This window comes from Musca autumnalis, unplaced genomic scaffold, assembly GCF_047663935.1.
Source record: "Musca autumnalis isolate F117 unplaced genomic scaffold, ASM4766393v1 scaffold_1, whole genome shotgun sequence".
NCBI lineage: Eukaryota > Metazoa > Arthropoda > Insecta > Diptera > Muscidae > Musca > Musca autumnalis.
Genome location: NW_027411644.1, coordinates 115,187,740 through 115,208,560, shown reverse-complemented (window position 1 = coordinate 115,208,560; position 20,821 = coordinate 115,187,740). Strand labels below are relative to the sequence as shown.

Here is a 20,821-nt window from a genome sequence, read left to right as displayed (position 1 = left end):
ATTAAAGAAGGATTCTATGAAGACCAGAGACACTAGGCTGACTTGATAGTAAAAAGGCTTCAAAAATAATTCACAACTGTAAATTTGCAATAAGTTTAGTTTATATACAAGTTTTCAAACTCAGCACCACATCTTATATGCCTGATGAGCTGAATTAAACCACCAGCGAAACAATCGTAGCATATTGGTTGGATGTGTGTGGACTTCGCTAGATATCACTTTTTCAATACAAACTCCTTAGGTAATGATATTTCAATTAATTCAATTAAAAAAAGAAGAAAAAAAAAATCGCAACAACAAAGCACGAAACACACACGTTTGGCCGCATACCGAATACACACTACCAAAGCAAAAAACAAACTTGTGTTACCCTCCCGTCTTCGCTTCTGCGTCTTCTTTTACACCATACACACAACTCTTTATTATAAAACAGCATTCCGCAGCCGCGAGAGCCCTCTCTTTGACAAAAATCCTCTCTCCACCCATAAAAAATATGTTCTAACAAACAAATATGTGGGTACCCAAACAAATAAAGTTTAGATATGTTACAAAATGTTGCAAACATATATTTGTTTGAAACCAGTCCCAAACATAAATTTGTTTAGATCCAAACATATTTCTAACATATATTTTACTGCGTGTATGGTCAGCCATGATTAGCAGTGCTTGATTGTCTCTGTAGTATCATATCTTTCCCATTTGCAGGATATTGCTCTTATTCTGCAGTGACCCGTTATTATTCCTCCCGTAATTTCAGGTCGGACTTCCTCATGGAGAGCAGAGATGTAGTTCTTAGCTTAGAGAGGATGGGCCAGGTTGCCTTGTATACCTTACAGCTTGGTATGTTGTGCCAAATATCGCCTCAAGAAATGATTGAGTTGTCGACTTAATCGATTGACTCCGTTCCGGAACGCGCCAGTTCATACGCATTCTCTTTCCTTCGGTGCAGCAATGACCCGGGAACCAACACAAGGTAACGATTGATGTTAGCGCTTCTAAGGTGTTCTTGCAATCCAAAGCAGCTGTAGACTTGATAGAGTGGGATCTAAGTGATTTAAGTGCCGCTTGACTATATATACATATACATATACATATAGCTTTGTCCCTTTCCATATTAACAACTCTGCTGTTTTCGTTCAGCCTGTATTAGAGCCGTAAATTGAAGGCATAGGTACCCATATCGGATAGAAGTGGGCATTTTTTGGAGTCTTTGTACATTAATCTCGTCGAATTGTAGTTGTGGTGATATATAATCATTGATTACGTCCGATCCCATTGGTAGTCCCGATCGTCGTTAACTTGCAGCGTGACCATACTTGGAGTTGTTCCATGAATTTATCTCCTCGAGTAGGATAGCACTCTTAACTGCCAGCTACTATACTACAAGATTCAGCGGGTGAAGGTGAAGTAGTACATTTAAGACACCCTGTGGAGTCCTTTTCATGGAACCGGTGATTAGTAGTGAGACCGCTTTCTCGACATTGATTAATTTATGAAGAAACTATATCCTACTCAAAGTATTCCACCACATCAGAGAACCTTAAGTACCCAGCAAAATAAATTGGAAGTAGTGCAATGTGGACTAGTTCTTTCACGGCATGTTTAGATGCAGCTCAAACGGAGTGGTGAAAAACGCACTCCATTCCTCACATTTTAACTGCATTAGGATGCAATCCAAAGAATCACATCCACTTGTCACATTTTAACAGCATCCGGATGCATTCCAAACGGAGTCGTGAAAACGGCACTCCGTTCGCTACATTTTATTACCAGTTGTTAAAGATCCCTACAAGTACATAAATCAGTTTGTACATCTCTACAGGCAGCGGCATACATTCTCCAAAAAGAGATAAGCGTGTTAACATTTCCAAAAATGTGTTAATAAAAATATTTAATTTGCGAACATTTTTTCGGTAAGAAAATTTCCCAATGGAGTGCTGTTGGAGTACATGTCGAAATCTTAACTGGTGATGGGAAGACAATATCAAACCCATTTAGCAGGTGAAGCAAGAACAGTTCAGCTTGGATTAAATGGAGAGCGGAGGAAACACGCATGGTTGCAATTCAATTCATCCTATTCTACCCCCAAAGGGTTAGTTAAAATGCAATGCCAAAGGGTCAGTTAAAATGCAATGCCAGAGAGTCAGTTAAAATGCAGTGCCAAAGGGTCAGTTAAAATGCAGTGCAATGGAGTGCATCTTTCAGTAGTCACAAAAACAACAAAAAAAAAAACATTGTTCCACAACATCCCATACGAGACAAGGGAGACTTCTCTCATATCAATGAGTGCACCCCGATTCATATTTAGCTCAATGATATGGGACCTACTGTTTATCGCCGAGTCCGAACGGCGTGTCTTAAGACACCACTTGGGGAGAAGTTTTTCAAGGCTGAAATACTCAGGAAATGTCGCCAACATTACTGAGGGGTATTTTGCCACCGTTGAAAAATGTTTGATGTTGCTTGGCCGGGGAATCGAACCACCGACCTTCTGGGTGCAAGGCGGGCGTGCATACCATTGCACTTTCAGTAGTCACGCTCTTGTTAAAATCATGAGTGAAAATGCATAATTTGATGCACTTCCAGATCACTTGTACATACTCGTATGATTTAACTGCCTCTTTGGAGGCAAACTTTTTGCTGGGTAAGAATAGGACGTACTATGATCGTGAAGATCCAATGGATAAACTGTGGTTTCAGTCCCAAACTTTTAGCAAAGAAGTTCTTGCATGAATATAGGTCTATTAGACCTCTTTTGACATGTTCTTCGACATTCCTTTTTCTTTTGTCGAGGTACTTGGCTTCTAAACAGAGCTCTAGGGTGATTAGGGTGAAAGTTTTGACTTTTTTTCTTTGTTCGTAAACAGAACCAACTCTGTCTTAGATGCCTTCACTACAAAACCAATATCATGTGCCCATCTCGATCGTTTGACTAACACTCCTTGTATGAGTTTCTATAGAGTTTGTGGGAACTTCCACGTTGTAAGCATAAGCTATCGTTTCTATTCGTAGTTTATCACCAAAAGCCACAGCACTGCCGATCAAACTCCACCTTGTGGTGTACCTCTGAGCATTCCGTCAATCCAATTGATCAGTGTAGAGGAAACACCTATGTTAGAGAGTGCATTATGGATTGATTGAAGCTTAAAGTTATTAAAATCAACTTCTAGTCAAGAAAGGTTGCTAACGTATACGTTGAGCCTTCCATATTCCTCTCGATAAGACCTTCGACATCATTCAGTGCAGTCTCCAGCGATTTACCTTTGATATAGTCATGTTGAGCACTGCTTATAGCAGTACTTAAAATCCCGGTCCTATTTCCAAGGTCCAGCAGCCTTTCTAAGGTTTTCAATATAAAGAAAGGCTGATTTGGGAAGTGAGTGGCTTGACTTCCACGCATTGGAGATGTGTATACAGCGACATCCCTACATAAAACCGTAGTGAGCGATAGACACAGACAAGCTCTAAAAATGTGATCCAGATGTGGTATCAATACCTTCAGTGTATTTTGTAGCATTGCAGGAAAAATGCCGTCTAGACAGGGTAGCTAAAACGGCTTGAATGTGTTTATTGCCCAAGCTATTTTTGGGCGACTTATGTCATCCTCGATGGATTTGGTGTTCTTTGAGAGGACCCTATGAAATCTGGTTACGTCCTTTACTCCATCTATGTTCTCCCAATCTGTGGACAACTGCGTCTTATTGGCTTTGTTGTAAAGTTTTCTGCTAATCCTTCTAAGATTTTCTAGATCTTTCGGTCACCAAACCGGTTGACATCTTCTGTCTGGGTTACTAAGTTGGCAGGCGGTTTTATAGCTATCCACAAGAACCTCTTTCACATGATTCACTGCTCGTTGGCTGTTGAAGGGTAATGTGGTACCCCCAGCTTGGGGTCTGGAAGAAATATCACGATGTGCAAGTAGGGACCTAATCGCTTCGATTTTTTCAGTTTTTCAAAAAATGTTAAACCATTTTGAGGGAGGTATCCGAGGGAGTTGACCGATATGGCCATCTTCGAAAGTTTGGACAAATATTACTGAAGCCAAATTTTGGACCGAATAGGTTGATCCATTCGAGAGTTATCGTGCGATCCGAACGGACGGACATGACTTAATCGACTCCATATTGTCTGAAGTGAATTTCGTCCAAACATACTTGGGGTCTAAAAATAATATTCCGTGTTGGTTTAGCCACTAGGGATTAGGTTTATAGCCAGTCTAATAAACTGGTAAAGTTTTCTCAACGATTGGACAATAATTGCGGCATTTAAAGCAGTTTGGTAAAAAATCACCTTTGGTCCTATACAAATTACTATGGAAACAAAGATTGGTCCAGGGGAACGGGTTAATGTTAACTGATCGCATGAAGGGAACGAATTGCGAAAGCAAACTAATAGCAGGAAGCGAACGAATGGCCGAACCAAGGCATTGACACCGCAACAAGTCAACTTCGCTAGTACCCGGTGTAACTCCAGCACTCGACCCCCCTTTGGTGTTGGAAACGGAAATACTTGTTCGGGGAGCAACATGGTGTTATTAGCAGTTATTTCGTTACACCTTGGGGAGCAATCCCTTTTATTTACACCAAAGATGTTGGTTTTAAGGATGGAGGTAGTAGTTCGTTAAGTGGGGTTGGAAAATTAATCTGAAATAAGAACTAATATTCTATACAAAATCAAGGTAGAGGAGTGATAAGGTGGATAGAGTAAATGTAACGGTAAGATTCCCAAGCACTTAGGACCCAACAATGCATTGAGAAGTTTTATTGACGAGATAAGAAAGATAGTGAGTGAAGAAGAATCAGCACTGAAGTCAAAAATTACACGCGGTGTAATAAAAAAGGGCACAGATAAAAACAGTAAAACTGAAAAAATAAAGGTCATGGTACAATAGGTCGTTGTCTTGTACTTCTATAAATAATAAAATCCTGGCCGCTTTAAATATTAATTTTGCTGGCAATATTTGTGCTCGTCTCCACGTAACGGATTTTTCACTTGTCTTCGTCAATCTATGAAACATAATTTCTTAATCGTCTAGATTTTCTTGTTATTGTTGTTGACGATGATGGTCTTAATTGTTAATTTCATTTTCAACATTTCATTAACAAATTCATTAGAATGATGCCACCAGTACATAGTAGTAGTTGGAATCTGCTGCAGCAGTAGTAGCAATTACAGCAATTACAATAACAACAGCAACATGAAATTAAAACAAATAGTAGTGACAGCTGTTTATATGCTGTTGTGAAAATTGAAAAAACAAACAAATGATATGCGGGAGTAAAACACAAAAACATTGTTGTTGTTGCTGTGGTTGTATGGATGATAATGACGGCGTGACCAAAGTGGGCTGAAACCATATCGTCCATGGCGTAGAGTATTACACTCGTGCCATCACCCCATAGTCATCATCGCGCCATCATCATCGTCATCTGCAAACAGTGCACACACATGTTTATCTTGATCTTAAGGAGAGAACAAATAACAAACATCCCCAATGACAGGCTAGCAACAACAACAACAAATAAAAATTCATCATAATCATCATTCGCAAGTCCAAGAAGTTGTAGATGATCTGTCAGCATGGCAGCGGAAGAAGTTGAGGAAGCCAAGGAAGAGTTATGACTTGTTTGTTCGTCTGTTACCAAATATGAATGGTGGAGGGCACTCGGTGCTGAGTGCGGCCACTAAGCTACAGCGAACAACTGAACTAGACAACAGCCTCTGCAATTTGTTGGTGCTGATGTTGTCGTCGCCGCTGTTGTGTCTGTCGCTCAGTTTGGTTGTTTGTTGTTTCTTCTTAGCACAACATTTTGTGTTGTTTGTTGTTGTTGCTGTTTGTCTACGAAGGAGCATCATTAACTCCAACGCAAGACAACTGACAGATGAATAGCAACAGATCATGCAGAGCTTGAGCACAGAACACACGCGTCTAGTATGATTAACGTTCAACTTCGAATCGGGCGGAAAAAACACAAAAAACTTTATGTAAAAAATCGCAAAAAACGGATAACCATCAACGGAACGTGTTCCTTTATTTGCATGGAAGTGTATACAAACTTTACTACTGTCACCTCCGTTTTGAACGTTTTTTTTTCGTTCGTTTGTTTGTTCGCGAGTGAAGTGATAAAAAAATAAATAAATGATTTGCATTTCTTTGCCAAGTATTGAAATCATATTTCAGTTTAAACAAACTGGTAACTGGAGTAGAAATAAGAAAAGATCTCTCAAAAAAACTATCTTACAGTTGTCGGTCGGTGGTCCTCTTTTGGCTACTAGACTGTTGTGTTACGTCCACGAACATTTAAATCAAACCCACCCAACAGTCACAACTCATTTTGCGAATTACTGAGAAAAAGCAAAGCAACGGCGAACTTGGCTTTGTTACCAAGCCAATCTTCTCCTTACGTGGGGGTTTGCCTGTTTGAAAGGCATCTGGAAAAAATTACCAATGTCAGTTTGTGATGTATCCAGTCAGCCACATGTATATAAACTCCTTTAAGAGTGTGTGTGGACGTGTAGGAGCTCAAGAATGTTCATAAGTGGTGGATTGATGGAAATAAGCAAGACTATTTTCTTTGTCATTAACAGTGGTATCAAGAAACATAGATGGGTGTTGAGGTGTGCAGGATGTGCAAGTTGTGGTACAGAGCGTGAGTGTGTCATAGATCTTACATGAGGCCATAAAAAGAAGTACACTGGGGCTAAAACAAAAAAAAAAAAAAAAACAAGAAAGTACCACGCCAATACTATGAGGGAATATTTTCCTGATCGAAATAAGACCCCAAGTATGTTTGGACGAAATCCGTTTCAGACAAATTTGAGTCGATTTAGCGCGGTCCGTCTGCCTGTATGCCTGTCTGGCTGACTGATGCGCACGCTAACTCTCGAATAGATCTACCGATTCGAACCAAATTCTGCACTTCGTAATATTTTGCACAAACTTATCTTAAGTTCGAAGATGACCCACATCGGTCCACTCCCTCGGGTACATCTCCCACAAAAGTTAATTTTTTTGCAAAAATGGTACACAGGATAACACACGAAGGCAGTAACCGATTTGGTCCATACTTCTCACATCGTAATATCTCTACCAGTCATACATCAGGCTCGATTAGGGTCTATATATGTCCACTCTTTCGCATACCTTCCACACAAAATTTGGCAAAAGGCCTGCTCTCGGATCGCTTTGCTTCTTTTTGCAACAACTTGTATTCGCTGCCTCCATTATGAAGGTACAAGTGTTTCAGAGTCAGGTCCATATTTTCTAAAAAATTGCCCGAGAGCTGTAAAAAGCCCTACGGCAACATGTGTAGTAGCTGGAGCGCACGATAACTCTCGAACGGATCAACCGATTCGGTTTAAAATGTGGCCTTCGTATTATTTTGTCCAAACTGAGACGAAGATGGCCCATATCGGTCCACTCACTCAGGTACTTCTCCCACATAAGTTCAACATTTTTTCAAAAAATTGTGTACACGATAACTCTCGAAAGCAGTAACCGATTTGGTCCATACTTTGCACATCCTAATATTTCTACCACACCTTCGGGTACTTCCCGCACCAAATTTCGCAAATTTGATTTTTGTGTAACAATTTGTAATCGCCGCCCTCATTACGACGGTATAAGTTTTTTAGAGTGCAAGTCCATACATCCCGAGGTAATGAACCAAAAGGTCTAAAAATGCCTGCCGGCACCAATTAAAGATTTGGTCCAAACGTTGTACATCGTATTATATAGACGTTAGAAGTATTGTGTTTGGTCCTTTTCTTTAGGTCCGAGGCTGAGGGTATATCTCTATCGGCAATGTCGACTAAAACTTTTTTACTTGTTTGTTTAAAAAAATTGATTTAATATCAGGTTCTTATATGGATTATATCGGTCCACTCATTCGGGTACATCTCACACAAAATTTCGGAAAACTGCTGTTTAGGGCGTGCTCTCGAATTGCTTTGATTTTGTTTTTGCAGCAGGCTGTTTCCGGGGCCCTTATTACCATGGTGCAACTTTTTTCAGATCGCAAGTCAATACTTCCTGAGAAAATGGCCAGAAAGCTGTAAAAAACCACTATGGCCACCTTGCGTAGCTGCATATCGTAATGTTTCTGCGAATCATAAACAAAAATCGAAGAGGGTGTTTATCGCTCCACTTACTGCGGTACCACCCCCACAAAAGTTTAAAAATCTTCGATACGCGCAATATCTTTTGAACGGAGCAACTAATATGGTCCGAAATGTTGTCAAAAAGTTAGTTTAAGTTCGAAAATGGCCCGATATCGGCCCACTCCCTTCTTCCCTCACAAAAGTTCTACATATTTGTGCAGTTTAAGGTCTGTTCTAGGATCTTTTGGAAAATTTTACCAAAGGCACTCCTTGTTGCCCTTTTTACATCAATATTATGTTTTTCGTGGGCAAGTCTACACTTCCTGATACTATGGTTTAAAAACTCTAAATTATACGGTGACCAACTAAAATGACTGGTGGGAGCGATGTCTATTGAAAAGAATGTCTCCTAAAATAAGATCCACTTCCAAAACGGACTATGTCGGTACATTCCTTCAGGTACCTCCTAAGTAACACTTCCTAAGCTTTAATCCAAATCGTCCAAAAAGGTCCACAAAATTCTGAAAACATCCTAAGAGAGATGTATGAAGGAGTGGTCTTACATATTGGGATGTACACAGCTTAAGCTTTAATCCAAATCGTTCAAAAAGGTCCACAAATTTCTGAAAACACCCTAAGAGAGATGTATGAAGGAGTGGTCCAACATATTGGGATGTACATAGTCCATCTTGGAGGTGTATGTAATTTTGGGAATCATTCAATTCGATAGTAATCGTGCCTAGGAAGCATCGAAACCATTCTCGAAAACCCTTAGTATTGTAACTTTGCCAAGGAGGCGCCCAAAGGCGTTGTCCGACATATTCGTTCGGGGAACTTCATGTATGTTTTTATTTTGAAATAAGTAAGATTTCGGCCACATCTCAAAACCTATTTTGTAATTTATTGAGGAGCACGATTTGTTGTAGCGACACAAATATATTCGTTCGTATATCTTTTACAGTTATCTGGTTCCTTGGTGCCAGATTCAAAAATTCTGCAACCTAGACTGACTGCGTCCATAAAAAATCAGGAGACAAATGAGTGGTTACACCTGGGCAGTTGAACAAATGCAGCGTATCGTGCGGGCCCAATCCACATGCAGGGCATATGTTGGGTATCGTGCCTTCAATTCGGATCGGAGCTGCGTCGTACGGATTTTATATGGGATAAAAACACTCATGTTGGAAACCTTTTTCAAACTTCTGAGATTGTCGCAAATAGCAAATGGCTTGCGGGGACGACTTAAACATGCTTCGCAACGTTACAGTCAACATCTTGGGTAGTTAGTAGTCGGTATAGGGACATCATCGATCAATATGTTCAGAGGCAGCCTCATTTAAGTCATACAGTTGGAGAACATGGTGGCAGTGAATTTAGCGGTGGATATGTTCGTATTCCTCAGATGGAAAAAGTGCACCAGTTCAGCTATGTAAACACTTATGGCTCATTGATATGGGACCTCCTTTTTATCGGCGAGTTCGTAGACATTTAAACTATCACATAAGTCATAGTCGATAGCAACCGCCTAGATGATCTGTCGGAAATTATGACGTATCTGACATACATTTTAGACGTATATTACATCCGTCTGAAACGTCGTAAACCTAGCCAAAAACCAAGGTTATTGACAGAATAAACAATCGAATTTTATATCCTAAAAATCGATATTTTTCATTATAAAAAATGATACGTAATGTAGTGGTAGTGTTCAGAATATATTGTAGTAATCGTAATGCGTAATCCATGTTATTGTTCATTTATTGCAGTTATTTCAAAAATTAAAATATTAATAAAAATATGGTTTTATTTTCAAAAAAGGTACGGAGGCTCTTCAATAACAAAGACAGGCTTGCAGAATTAGTTTTAGGTGAAAAATACGATGGTAACAGAAATTGTTTGAAGATTATAACGATTATTACTTTTTATACGTTTTCTATGACGTTTACAAATGAATGACAGTCGAAAACCTAAAAAATCATCATACAGACCATCTCTGAGCACGCGACGCCAAGATCGAGCGTTGAGGCACATGTTTGATCGTATCGAAGTGTGTATGACCTCGTTCACCGATAGGCTGAGCGTATGATAACGCCCCATAGTGTTATTTATCTAAAAATATGTATGTGTATGCCCACTGTGCATAACTGGATAATAGTACCCATCCAGTTTAGTTTTTGTAGTTGAAAATATGCTTCTTTACCCTGCTAAAACATTGCCGCTTTCCATCACATTCTCCTCCACGTTAATGATGAGAGGTGGTGCTTTGATCTTCGGTCAAACCAACCAACCAACCAACAAAACACAACAACAAAAACAAATGGTTTGCTTGTTCTTTATTCTTGTCTTTACTCCTGTTGTTGTTATGTTTGTTGTTGTCTTCTTGTTTGATGATAATGCCTATGAATGGAAGATTTCTTCGGTCGGCTGTCTGCCTGTTTGGTTACAGTTCACTTTTTGCTTCTTGCTTGTCTGCTGTCGACACTGCAACATGTCGCATCCACCAACAACAGAAACAACCTCTCCATGTGATCACTAATCATAACTGGGAGTTATTTGAAGGCCTTTGTGTAACAGAGGGGCCTTTTGGGGCAATTCATGTGGGCAAGACTGAGTCAAAAATAGATCTGGACTGTAGATGTTGGAATTAACTGAAGCGGACGATATATGTTAGATCTTAGGATGGATCGAGTGTTAGCATGTCATCAGCAAGTGTCGAGGTAGAATTAGAAGCACATTTTTTTCCGGAAAGCGTCTATAGAGACACACATTCTTTAGGAAAGCGTCTATAGAAGCACACCTTCCTTCGGAAAGCTTCTTAGCAGCAACCTTTGTTTCAGAAAGGGTCTATAGAAGCACCCTTTCCTTTCAGAAAGTGTCGACAGAACCACCCTATCTTTCGGAAAGGGTCGAAAGAAGCACACTTTCTTTCAGAAAGGACCTATAGAAGCACTCTTTTTTCAGAAAAGATCTATAGAAGCACCCTTTGTTTCAAAAAGGGTCTATAGAAGCACCATTTTTTCAGAAAAGGTCTATAGAAGCACCCTTTGTTTCAAAAAGGGTCTATAGAAGCACCCTTTTTTCAGAAAAGGTCTATAGAAGCAACCTTTGTTTCATAAAGGGTTTATAGAAGCAACCTTTGTTTCAGCAACCTTTTTTCAGAAAGGGTCTATAGAAGCACCATTTCCTTTCAGAAAGTGTCGACAGAACCACCCTATCTTTCGGAAAGGGTCTAAAGAAGCACACTTTCTTTCAGAAAGGACCTATTGAAGCACTCCTTTTTCAGAAAAGGTCTATAGAAGCACCCTTTGTTTCAAAAAGGGTCTATAGAAGCACCCTTTTTTCAGAAAATGTCTTTAGAAGCACCCTTTTTTCAGAAAAGGGTCTATAGAAGCACCCTTTTTTCAGAAAAGGTCTATAGAAGCAACCTTTGTTTCATAAAGGGTTTATAGAAGCAACCTTTGTTTCAGAAAGGGTTTATAGAAGCACCCTTTGTTTCAGAAAGCGTTTATAGAAGCACCCTTTTTTCAGAAAAGGTCTATAGAAGCAACCTTTGTTTTATAAAGTGTTTATAGAAGCACCCTTTGTTTTAGAAAGGGTCTATAGAAGCACCCTTTGTTTCAGAAAGTGTCTATAGAAGCACCCTTTGTTTTAGAAAGGGTATATAGAAGCACCCTCTTTTTTCGAGAAGGGTATATAGAAGCACCCTCTTTTTTCAAGAAGGGTTTATAAAAGCACCCTCTTTTTTCAAGAAGGGTTTATAAAAGCACCCTTTGTTTAAGAAAGTGTCTATAGAAGCACCCTTTGTTTCAGAAAGGGTATATAGAAGCACCCTCTTTTTTCGAGAAGGGTCTATAAAAGCACCCTTTGTTTCAGAAAGGTTCTATAGAAGCACCCTTTGTTTTAGAAGGGGTCTATCGAAGCACCCTTTGTTTCAGAAAGGGTCTATGGAAACCACATTTCCTTAAAAAGGGTCTACAGAAGCACCCTTTCTTACAGAAGGGTAGTAACCGTTTTTTATTTGTGCGGGCCTTATAACTTAAGCTGAGGTCTTATTATTACGAGTTATAAAATACTACTGCTGCTGGTGCATGGCAGAAAATTTCCTCCAGTCACAAAAATTATGATTTGCACCGGCACTCTCGGTTCAGAGAGGGTCTATAGAAGCACCATGTATTTTGGAAAGGGTTTATAGAAGCACCCTGTATTTCGGAAAGGGTTATAGAAGCACTCTATATTTCAGAAAGGGTCTGTAGATGGACCCTTTGTTTCAGAAAGGGGCTATAGAAGCACCCTTTGCTTCAAAAAGGTTCTATAGAATCACACTTTTCTTCTTTCTTGGAGAAGGGGTCTATAGAAGCACACCTTCTTTTGGAAAGGGTCTATAGAAGCAACCTTTCTTTCAGATTACCCAAGCCCCCGGGAATTCACATTTGTAAAATCCATGTAACAATAAAAATGGTCAAAATATTAGTCATCAACTAAGTCATCATGGAGGGGTTTTCTTTTCCGATCATAGGTTGGACCACAAAGAATAAATAATATATCATAAGAATAAAATACAATACGAGCATCGAAAATCCATTTATGGACTTCTCAAAAAAAAAAAAAAAAAAAAACAGCATGACAAATCATAAAATTTAGTTGAGCAAGCAACTCATCGTCGGTCATACATGTACGGGTTTTCTGTCGCATAATTCTTGCGTTTATTTTTGGGCATAAGCACTCCCGCAAAAGCGACACTGTATTCGTGTTGTCATTGCAGCCAGCTTACGGTAATGCACAGTACAAGCGTCTTTGTTAAGCTTTTGCCGCTTGCGCTGCTTGTATTCTCTTTCTCTTTTATTTTGGGCTATACGCTAAACGAGAGTGCCGCTGCTGGTGGGGATAATCATAATTTTTGCGACTGGAGGACTTTTGCTGTCATGCACCAGCAGCAGTAGTATTTTATAACTCGTAACAATAAGACCGCAGCATAAGTTATAAAAAAACGGTTACTACAATGCTAAAAATTTGGCGAATATTGTGTGATGTTCTTTCGAAATAATTGTAGTGAAATAAAATGTTGGTGAAGTGTTGGGCTTGTCTTTGACTGTTTACCATGGTGTTGCAGTTCGTTTCTATGTTTCTGTTCTTATTCTTGTTTTCTTGGGCATAACATAATTTGTGATTCTTAAAAATATCGTTCTGGATACCAACAACATTATCCAAATTATTCCACTTAAACACGCTGAAAATCAGTCACCTGTGTCCGAAAGATTTCAAGGCAAATAAACACAAAATCAAAAAATCAACAAAATATGCAAGACATTTGTGAAGACCTAAGCGAATCTAAGCGCCAGGCAAAGACCTTAGCAACAATTGAAGAAAAAGAAGAAAAGTATGGAATCCCTGAAACAAGATTTTTTATTTGAATCTTTGTCTGAGTTTTCTTCGTTGGTTTTTTGGGAATTGGCAAATATTTTCATTATGTTTCATGTTAAAACATTTGAGTGATGATGGCCCGCTTGTCTGTCTTAACGTATCTACGTCAAGTCAAATTCAACCCATCCAACTGACAAAGAGAAAGAATGAAAAAAATTTGCAAATTCCTTTGGCGTGGTTGTTGTTGTTGCCTACCCAATATCTGTAACGGCCATTGAACTTCTGTACGTTGCCTTTGTTTAGTTCCTGGATTTTTGTTTTTGCTGTGTTTGTTTTAAATGAGTGTGACGTTGCTCTTGGGTTGTTTTTGGTTGTGGGTGGGGGAATTGTTTAAAAATGTATGTTCTTTCTTTGCATATTTAAATTGATCCGGTTCGTTTCTTCATTTCGAAAGGTGCAAAATAGTATTTTGATTGATTGATGTGCGAATATTTAAATAGCAATGTATTAAACAAATTATTAATGAAAATTTTTCGAAAAAAAACACACACACAAAAAAGTACAAGTGAAGTGTCTTAAAATGAAATAATATAAATGATTAATTATACAAAATAATTGAAAATAACATAAAAAACGCAAAGTGCAAGAAACTTAAAATTTCTGCAAGAGCATCAGTTATAGCAGAACCACTGGCATCATGACAAAAATGAAAAGCGGTAAACGTTTAATTTTGGAATATTATCAAAGGCGTTGCCAGCCTGCGGATAAAAAACCAGAGGAATATGATCAGGTAAGAGATATAATATGGCAACGTGAAATTATTTTCTTAAAATAAATTAATAGCCCTTTTTTATTATAAGATATCAAGATTTTTTCTTAAAAATAATTAATAGGCCTTATGAAAGCACCATTTTAGAAGCAGAGTGGTGCTTGGACATAACTCCTCTGTCCGGCAATGATTTAAGGCGAAAGAACATTAAACGAGTAGCCGGTCATTGTATCTGTCAGATGGTGAAAGCCTAAAATCTCGATGGAAATCCAGCCACCTTTCATAATTTTTAGTTTAAGAAAAATTTGCAAAGCATAAACCTCTCTCCCTGGACTTTGCATCTATTTAAGGGTAAAAGTATTATTTCCGGCCACGAATCACACATAGAAAAATTTATAAGGGAAGAAGGGTAAAAGATGAAAGTCTTACAGACATTTTTGTGTTTGGAAATACTTTTTTATTGCGAAAATATTTTTAACTAAAGATTATTTTAATTAAATTAAATTGTTAGAATGGTAAATTTACTGTTGTGTTTGGAACACACGGTGCACCTTAACTAACTTTAAATGAAAAGTGCTCACATCTGGGAAGTTTTTGCGGATTCTGAAACATCAATGTTCATAGATGAGAAAAATCAAGAAAACAAAAAAGCGCCGCAGGGATTTTTAAATAAATCGATGCCAAAGATAACAATTTTAAGATTTTTAGATTTTCAAAATTGCAAGTCCTATCGAAATGGCAATGAACTAAAAGTATACTAAAAACTACAAGGGCAGTTCGGAAACTTCTTAGCCTAGCACAAAAAACGCGGTACAAACAGAAAAAAGTTAAGTGTTTTGGAAACTTCCATCTCTGTTATGAACATATGTTAAATTTTGTTTCGATCTGGCAACTCCTTCATATAGAAACAGGTGTTAAAAAAAGACGCCTCCGCAATTTTTTTACAATGGAAAAATTAGAAATGCGTGCTGTCATTAAATATTTACATAAAAAAGGTTTATCGGGACAAGAAATTCATAATGATATGGTGAATGTGTTAGGTGAAAGTGCTCCTTCATATGCAACAGTTACAAATTGGGTTGCTGAATTTAAACGTGGTCGTACAAGCATTGAAGATGAACCACGTAGTGGACGTCCAAAAACAGCAACAACAACAGAAATTGTAGCCAAAGTGCATGATATGGTATTAATTGATCGACGAATAAAAGTGCGTGAAATTGCTAATATCATGGGCATCTCAAATGATCGAGTCCATTTAATGTTGCATGAAGAACTAAAGATGAAAAAGCTTTCTGCAAGATGGATGCCGCATTTGTTAACAGTCGGTCAAAAACGCATAAGAATGAACATTTCTCAAGCTTGTTTGGATCGTTTTAAGCGAAATAAAATGGATTTTAAGCGTCGTTTCATAACTGTTGATGAGGCATGGATACACCACTATATTCCAGAGACAAAAGAACAATCCAAACAATGGACTGAAGCTGGAGGAAGTGCCCCAAAGAAGGCAAAAACAATTCAATCGGCTGGTAAGGTTATGGCAACGGGTTTTTGGTACTTCAAAGGTATTTTATTGACTATCTGCAAAAGGGTAAAACAATAAATTCAGAGTACTATTGCAACCTTTTGGATCAATTAAATGTACAAATTCGAAAAAAACGTCCTGGCTTACAACACAAAAAAATAATTTTTCATCAAGACAACGCACCAGCGCACAAGAGTGTTTTAACAATGGCTAAAATCAACGAATTAAAGTACAAGTTGCTTGACCACCCACCTTATTCTCCTGATTTAGGTCCCAGTGACTTTTAGTTGTTCCCAAATCTAAAAAATCCTTGCTGGCAAGCGTTTTACCTCAAATGAAGATGCAATTACAGTTGTAAACCACTATTTTGAAGACCTTGAGTAAAACTATTTTAATCAAGGGATAGAATTGCTAGAAAAACATTGGACTAAGTGTATTGAAGTTTCAGGAGATTATATTGAAAAATAAAAATATTTTTAAAAAACTAACTATTCTCTTTCATTGATAGGCTAAGAAGTTTCCGAACCGCCCTCGTACTACATGCTGTGTTATTGTATTTAACGAAACGCTCGAATTCTGAAATTCGGAATGTTAGCCACTGTAGCTGTTTGGCGATGATATAATAACGAATTTTTGAAAAATCGAAGTTGACACTGATAGATATTGAATGCTGTAGCATGGTATATTGCAAATTAGAAAATTTGGAATTCGGAAATTTAAAATGTCGGTCACGTTTGATGTCTTGATGTGCGATACTTAAAGGTACTAAATACTGTGTTAGAAAAAAGTTTGAAACTAGAACTCTGAAATATGGAATTTTGGGAATCGATAGTTGTCGTACCAAGCAGTCATTGTAGTTGGTCACAGTAATATTTTTATTTTGAGTTTTGGGATATTATGGCCGAAAGCAGCTAGGGTCCAGCAATCCCTAGGCTAGAAAAGCTGGATACCGGAAGGATTGGACCGAAGACCAAATCGGTTAATTCGTTCTAGAGTTATCATGCCCACCAGCCAGGCAGGCTATCATACCGACCGACGGAGAGGCGGGCAGAGCTAAATCAACTCCAAATTTTCTGAGAACGATTTCGTCATCCAAGCGTCTAAAACCATTATTTCTGTTAGGCGCATATTTGAAAACCCTCATTAGCTAAAAGTCCGTGAGCCTAAAAACTTTAACTGGTTATAAACGGTTTTTGAAAGCAGATTCCAAACTGGTTATAAATGGTAAATATTTGGCGAAGCTACAATTTTCTTAAACATTTAAAATATGTCTACTAGGGTTATGACTTTTTTACATCTTCGTATCCCTTTATCATACTTTGATGAGCTTTTACCTAAGATTAGATATAATCTTAATTACAGTCGAAATCGCTTATAACGTCGTCGTTTATAGCGTCATATCGGTTATAACGACGATATCCAAAAGTCCCAAATCTCTGGGGCCCTTTATAGCCGTATCGCTTATAACGACACATCGGTTATAGCGACAAATTCCGTCGGTCCCTTGGCCGACGTAATAAGCGATTTCGACTGTATAAGGTGATTCTATAAAGAAATCTCACGCACAAAGTCATTTGAAAAATTTTCTATATGAGCTTTTTTGACAAACCTTTGTAGTCTCTATAAGCAGATATATAAGTGAAAAAAAGCTTTGGAGCAACACGATTAAATTATCATCATATTATTACATATCGTCATTATAAATGCCAAAAGTCGTAACTAACATGATAATAATTTCTCAGGAGAAGCTAAAAACGTTATAAAATGAAAAACCGTTTTATGGAATATTTATTTTATGAAGGCGAGTATATGGAATACTATCAATAATATACGAATGGGAGTAAGTAGTGAAATCGAAACCGCGGAAAAACTTGGTTTTGGTATCCGTCATTACAACAAAATCTGCAATGTTATGACATTTTCCGAAATGCCTTTTCTTGAATAGGATCGTTATTTTTTAACGTAGAAGCTTGAAATTTTGCAAGAGCATGCATTTTAGTCTAATGTATTAGATTCAATCAAAAAACTAATTTTGACTTTTTTGGAGATACGACTTCGGGCATTTATGGTGACGATATATATCATTTTATATCATGTATAATTTTAATTTATATTTCATATCAATAAAAAGTGGTTTGTGCGGGACCTTTTTCAATATTTATATGGAATACACTAATACCTCGATTTGCGTTGTTTCGGTTTGCGGTAACAAAAAATAATAGATTTTGTTTCGATTTTCGTTAAAAAAAAACCATATATGTATGTGGCTTTTAATCTCGTAAAAAATCACATAATGAAACAATTAGTGATGATTATTTATTTCCCATTGCCTCGGAACATACATTAAAGGAAGAATCACCTGCGTCTAATAATGTCACCGCAGAAAAAAAGTTTTAAATGTCTCTCAAATATAAGAAACTATGCAAACTACAACCAAAGTACTTGTTATATTTCAGACGAAAATTACAGCGGCAAAACCAAAAAAATAATTCAATAAAAAAAAATAAATAAATAAAAAAATCTCAGAGAAATAGACTTAAATTAATTATTCGCATAATGTGACGATAGTTTAAGAAAAAAATAATTATAATGGGGCTTATCTAAATTATTGCGTGTGCGTTTCTCAAAACAAAAACAAAATACCTGTATTTCAAATTGAAACAAACGCACGTGCAATTATTTAGGTAAGCATCATAGGAATGAATTAGTAACATTTTTAGTTAGGTTTTTCGTAAATATATTGATTTTTATGTTTTTTATATTCTAATAATAATGCCATTTACATAAAAAATCTAAAAACTATTTTTTGGAGCCGATTAAAAAATTCTTCACACAAACATGTGTTTCGTTTTGCATTGAAGTTCAACGGACCCAACCATTAAACCCAATTCGAGGTAAATGTTATTATAGCAATAATAGGCAAAAGATCATTCATTTGTTCAATAGGAAATAATTAAAAATTATTTCATAGTATCATCATTTTCAGAGTTTTTTCAAAATAGTTTGTGCGCGACCTTTTTTGTAATACTTAAATAGAATAAAAGTTATTTTAGTCATTAATAGGTGAAATTTCATTCATTTCCGTTACAGGAAATGTTTTTTGAGAAAAAGGTTAAAAAGCCGTAACCCTTATATCTACTATTTTAATTAGGGCGTTAATTTTGGCCTTCAGCTTTCCATGCACTTCCGCTTTTGTATAAACTATCCTTTGCCCATTAACAATCCTGACATTCCGATTGGCTACAACGATTGTGAGATTGATCAATATAAGATGGCTTTGTTCGTATTTTTCATAGTAGTACATGACTTTGGGTGAAGAAGAATATACTTATTGATGATAAGCGAAATATTATTGACTAGTTTTTATTGCATTTATAAATAAAACACTGCAGCTAATTTTTTTCATTATTTTTTATTAATATAGATCTTATAACGTTCTTCCTGGAAAGCTTTTACCGCCACGTAAGTCATATTTGGAAGAAGACCTCTTGACCTTTCCATTGATGCCAATTATATTAATGTACGTGGTCAGGTAACAGAGTTATATCCTAATATATTCACAGAAACCTTATTCTGGGGCAGCTTAAGTCTATGACCCACCAGGCACTAGATCTTTAATCCATGAACTATATTAGAAAGATATTCCCATAGGTCTAATATAAGTATATGATCGAATTGGTATTACAAAGTTTACTAAGAAAACATACAGCTAACTACAATTCCCCAACACGTAAGAACAATATTTTGGATAAAAATTAAGCTATTGCCTTTTCTTAACAAATACGTTAAATTATTTTTCAATACGAATTTATTTCAAGATATTTTGACGATTTGTATTTGCACTTAAATTTTAAGTTGTATTCACTGCAATACATTTCAAGTCACATCTTCTGACTTTTGAATCTATTCTAGAGAAGTACCTTCGGAATGAAACAAATACAAATACACTTTTGGAAAGTTTCATGTCATAGCAATCAGAGTTGCCGAATGTTGTACCAAAAATTTGACATTCAGTTTTTTTTTTATTTTTGGCCAATGACTGAAACCACTGTGCGTCGTTTGAATTCGGCAATAAAAAGTAGGTCCCATATCATTGAGCGAAAATACCCTCCGTACATCACTGGTTGATCGCAGTATTTCTCTCTAAATTAATTTAGGTTCGAAAATGGGCTATATCGTTCCACTCACAAAGTTTCAACATTTTTCGAAAATGTGCAGTTTAAGAACATGGATCTGATTGTTTTGAAAAGTTTACAACGGGTGGTCTTCGCGGCTTATACTACGACAGTATAATTTTTACATTTGCTTCAAATTTTAGACACTTTTTTGAGACTTTTAAAGCCACAATTCAAAAATTCCGAAAACTTTTTTTGGTAATACACATATTTGAATAAATTGGTTCCAATCCCTTGGTTTTTATTAATAAAATACTCTTACTACATTCCTAACCGTACCTTGAATTTTTATGAATGTAACATTCATGATGAAGGGCTTTTAGCCACTTGCATTCCATAAATATCGAAGTCGATCGGAACTAAATTGATATGAGCGAAGGACGAGAAAAATTAATTGTGATTTGTATATAACATCGAAGTTGTAAACGCCGTTTTCTGGATATGAAATTTTGGAAGCGGTACCAACTGTAGCTCGAAAACGGATGATCCGATCTTCATTTGTTTTTGTGGGATTATTACATTCTTAAAAATCTCGTCCTTAAGCGAGAGATTAAAAAAATCGCTGGTTTATAGTGAAAAACTGTCCATTTTTTTCGTTACAATCAAAAGATTATTATGTGCTTCATAATTTATTTCGTTTTTGAGCTACTGTGGGCACCGCTTTTATTTGTCAGAAAACTATAAAATATTTTTTCACAAAAAATAAAATCCAGAAGTAGTTCAAAGTGTGACCTTTCATATGAAAAAAAAAATAAATAAATTTCTAAAAAAGCTTTGGTTGATTTCTTGTAAAACAAGTAAAAAGGTATCAGTCGGCTTTGCCGACAGAGATATACACTCAGCCTATGTGAATTGAAACTTTCATCTACGGACAGATCGAAGGTTTTTACGGCC

At 37.0% G+C, this 20,821-nt stretch overlaps 1 protein-coding gene across 5 annotated transcripts in view; it reads left to right on the top strand.

The window, feature by feature from the left end:
• AdamTS-A (ADAM metallopeptidase with thrombospondin type 1 motif A) overlaps window positions 1-20,821 on the top strand; it is a 328,356-nt gene that overhangs the window by 135,289 nt on the left and 172,246 nt on the right. The window contains exon 1 of one of the 5 annotated variants that reach the window (XM_073963192.1): window positions 14,176-14,251. The exons of the other annotated variants lie outside the window; for them this stretch is intronic. The gene's annotated coding sequence lies outside the window, so the exon portion shown is untranslated. Of the gene's footprint in view, window positions 1-14,175; window positions 14,252-20,821 lie in introns of those variants that run through there. 5 annotated transcript variants of the gene reach the window in all.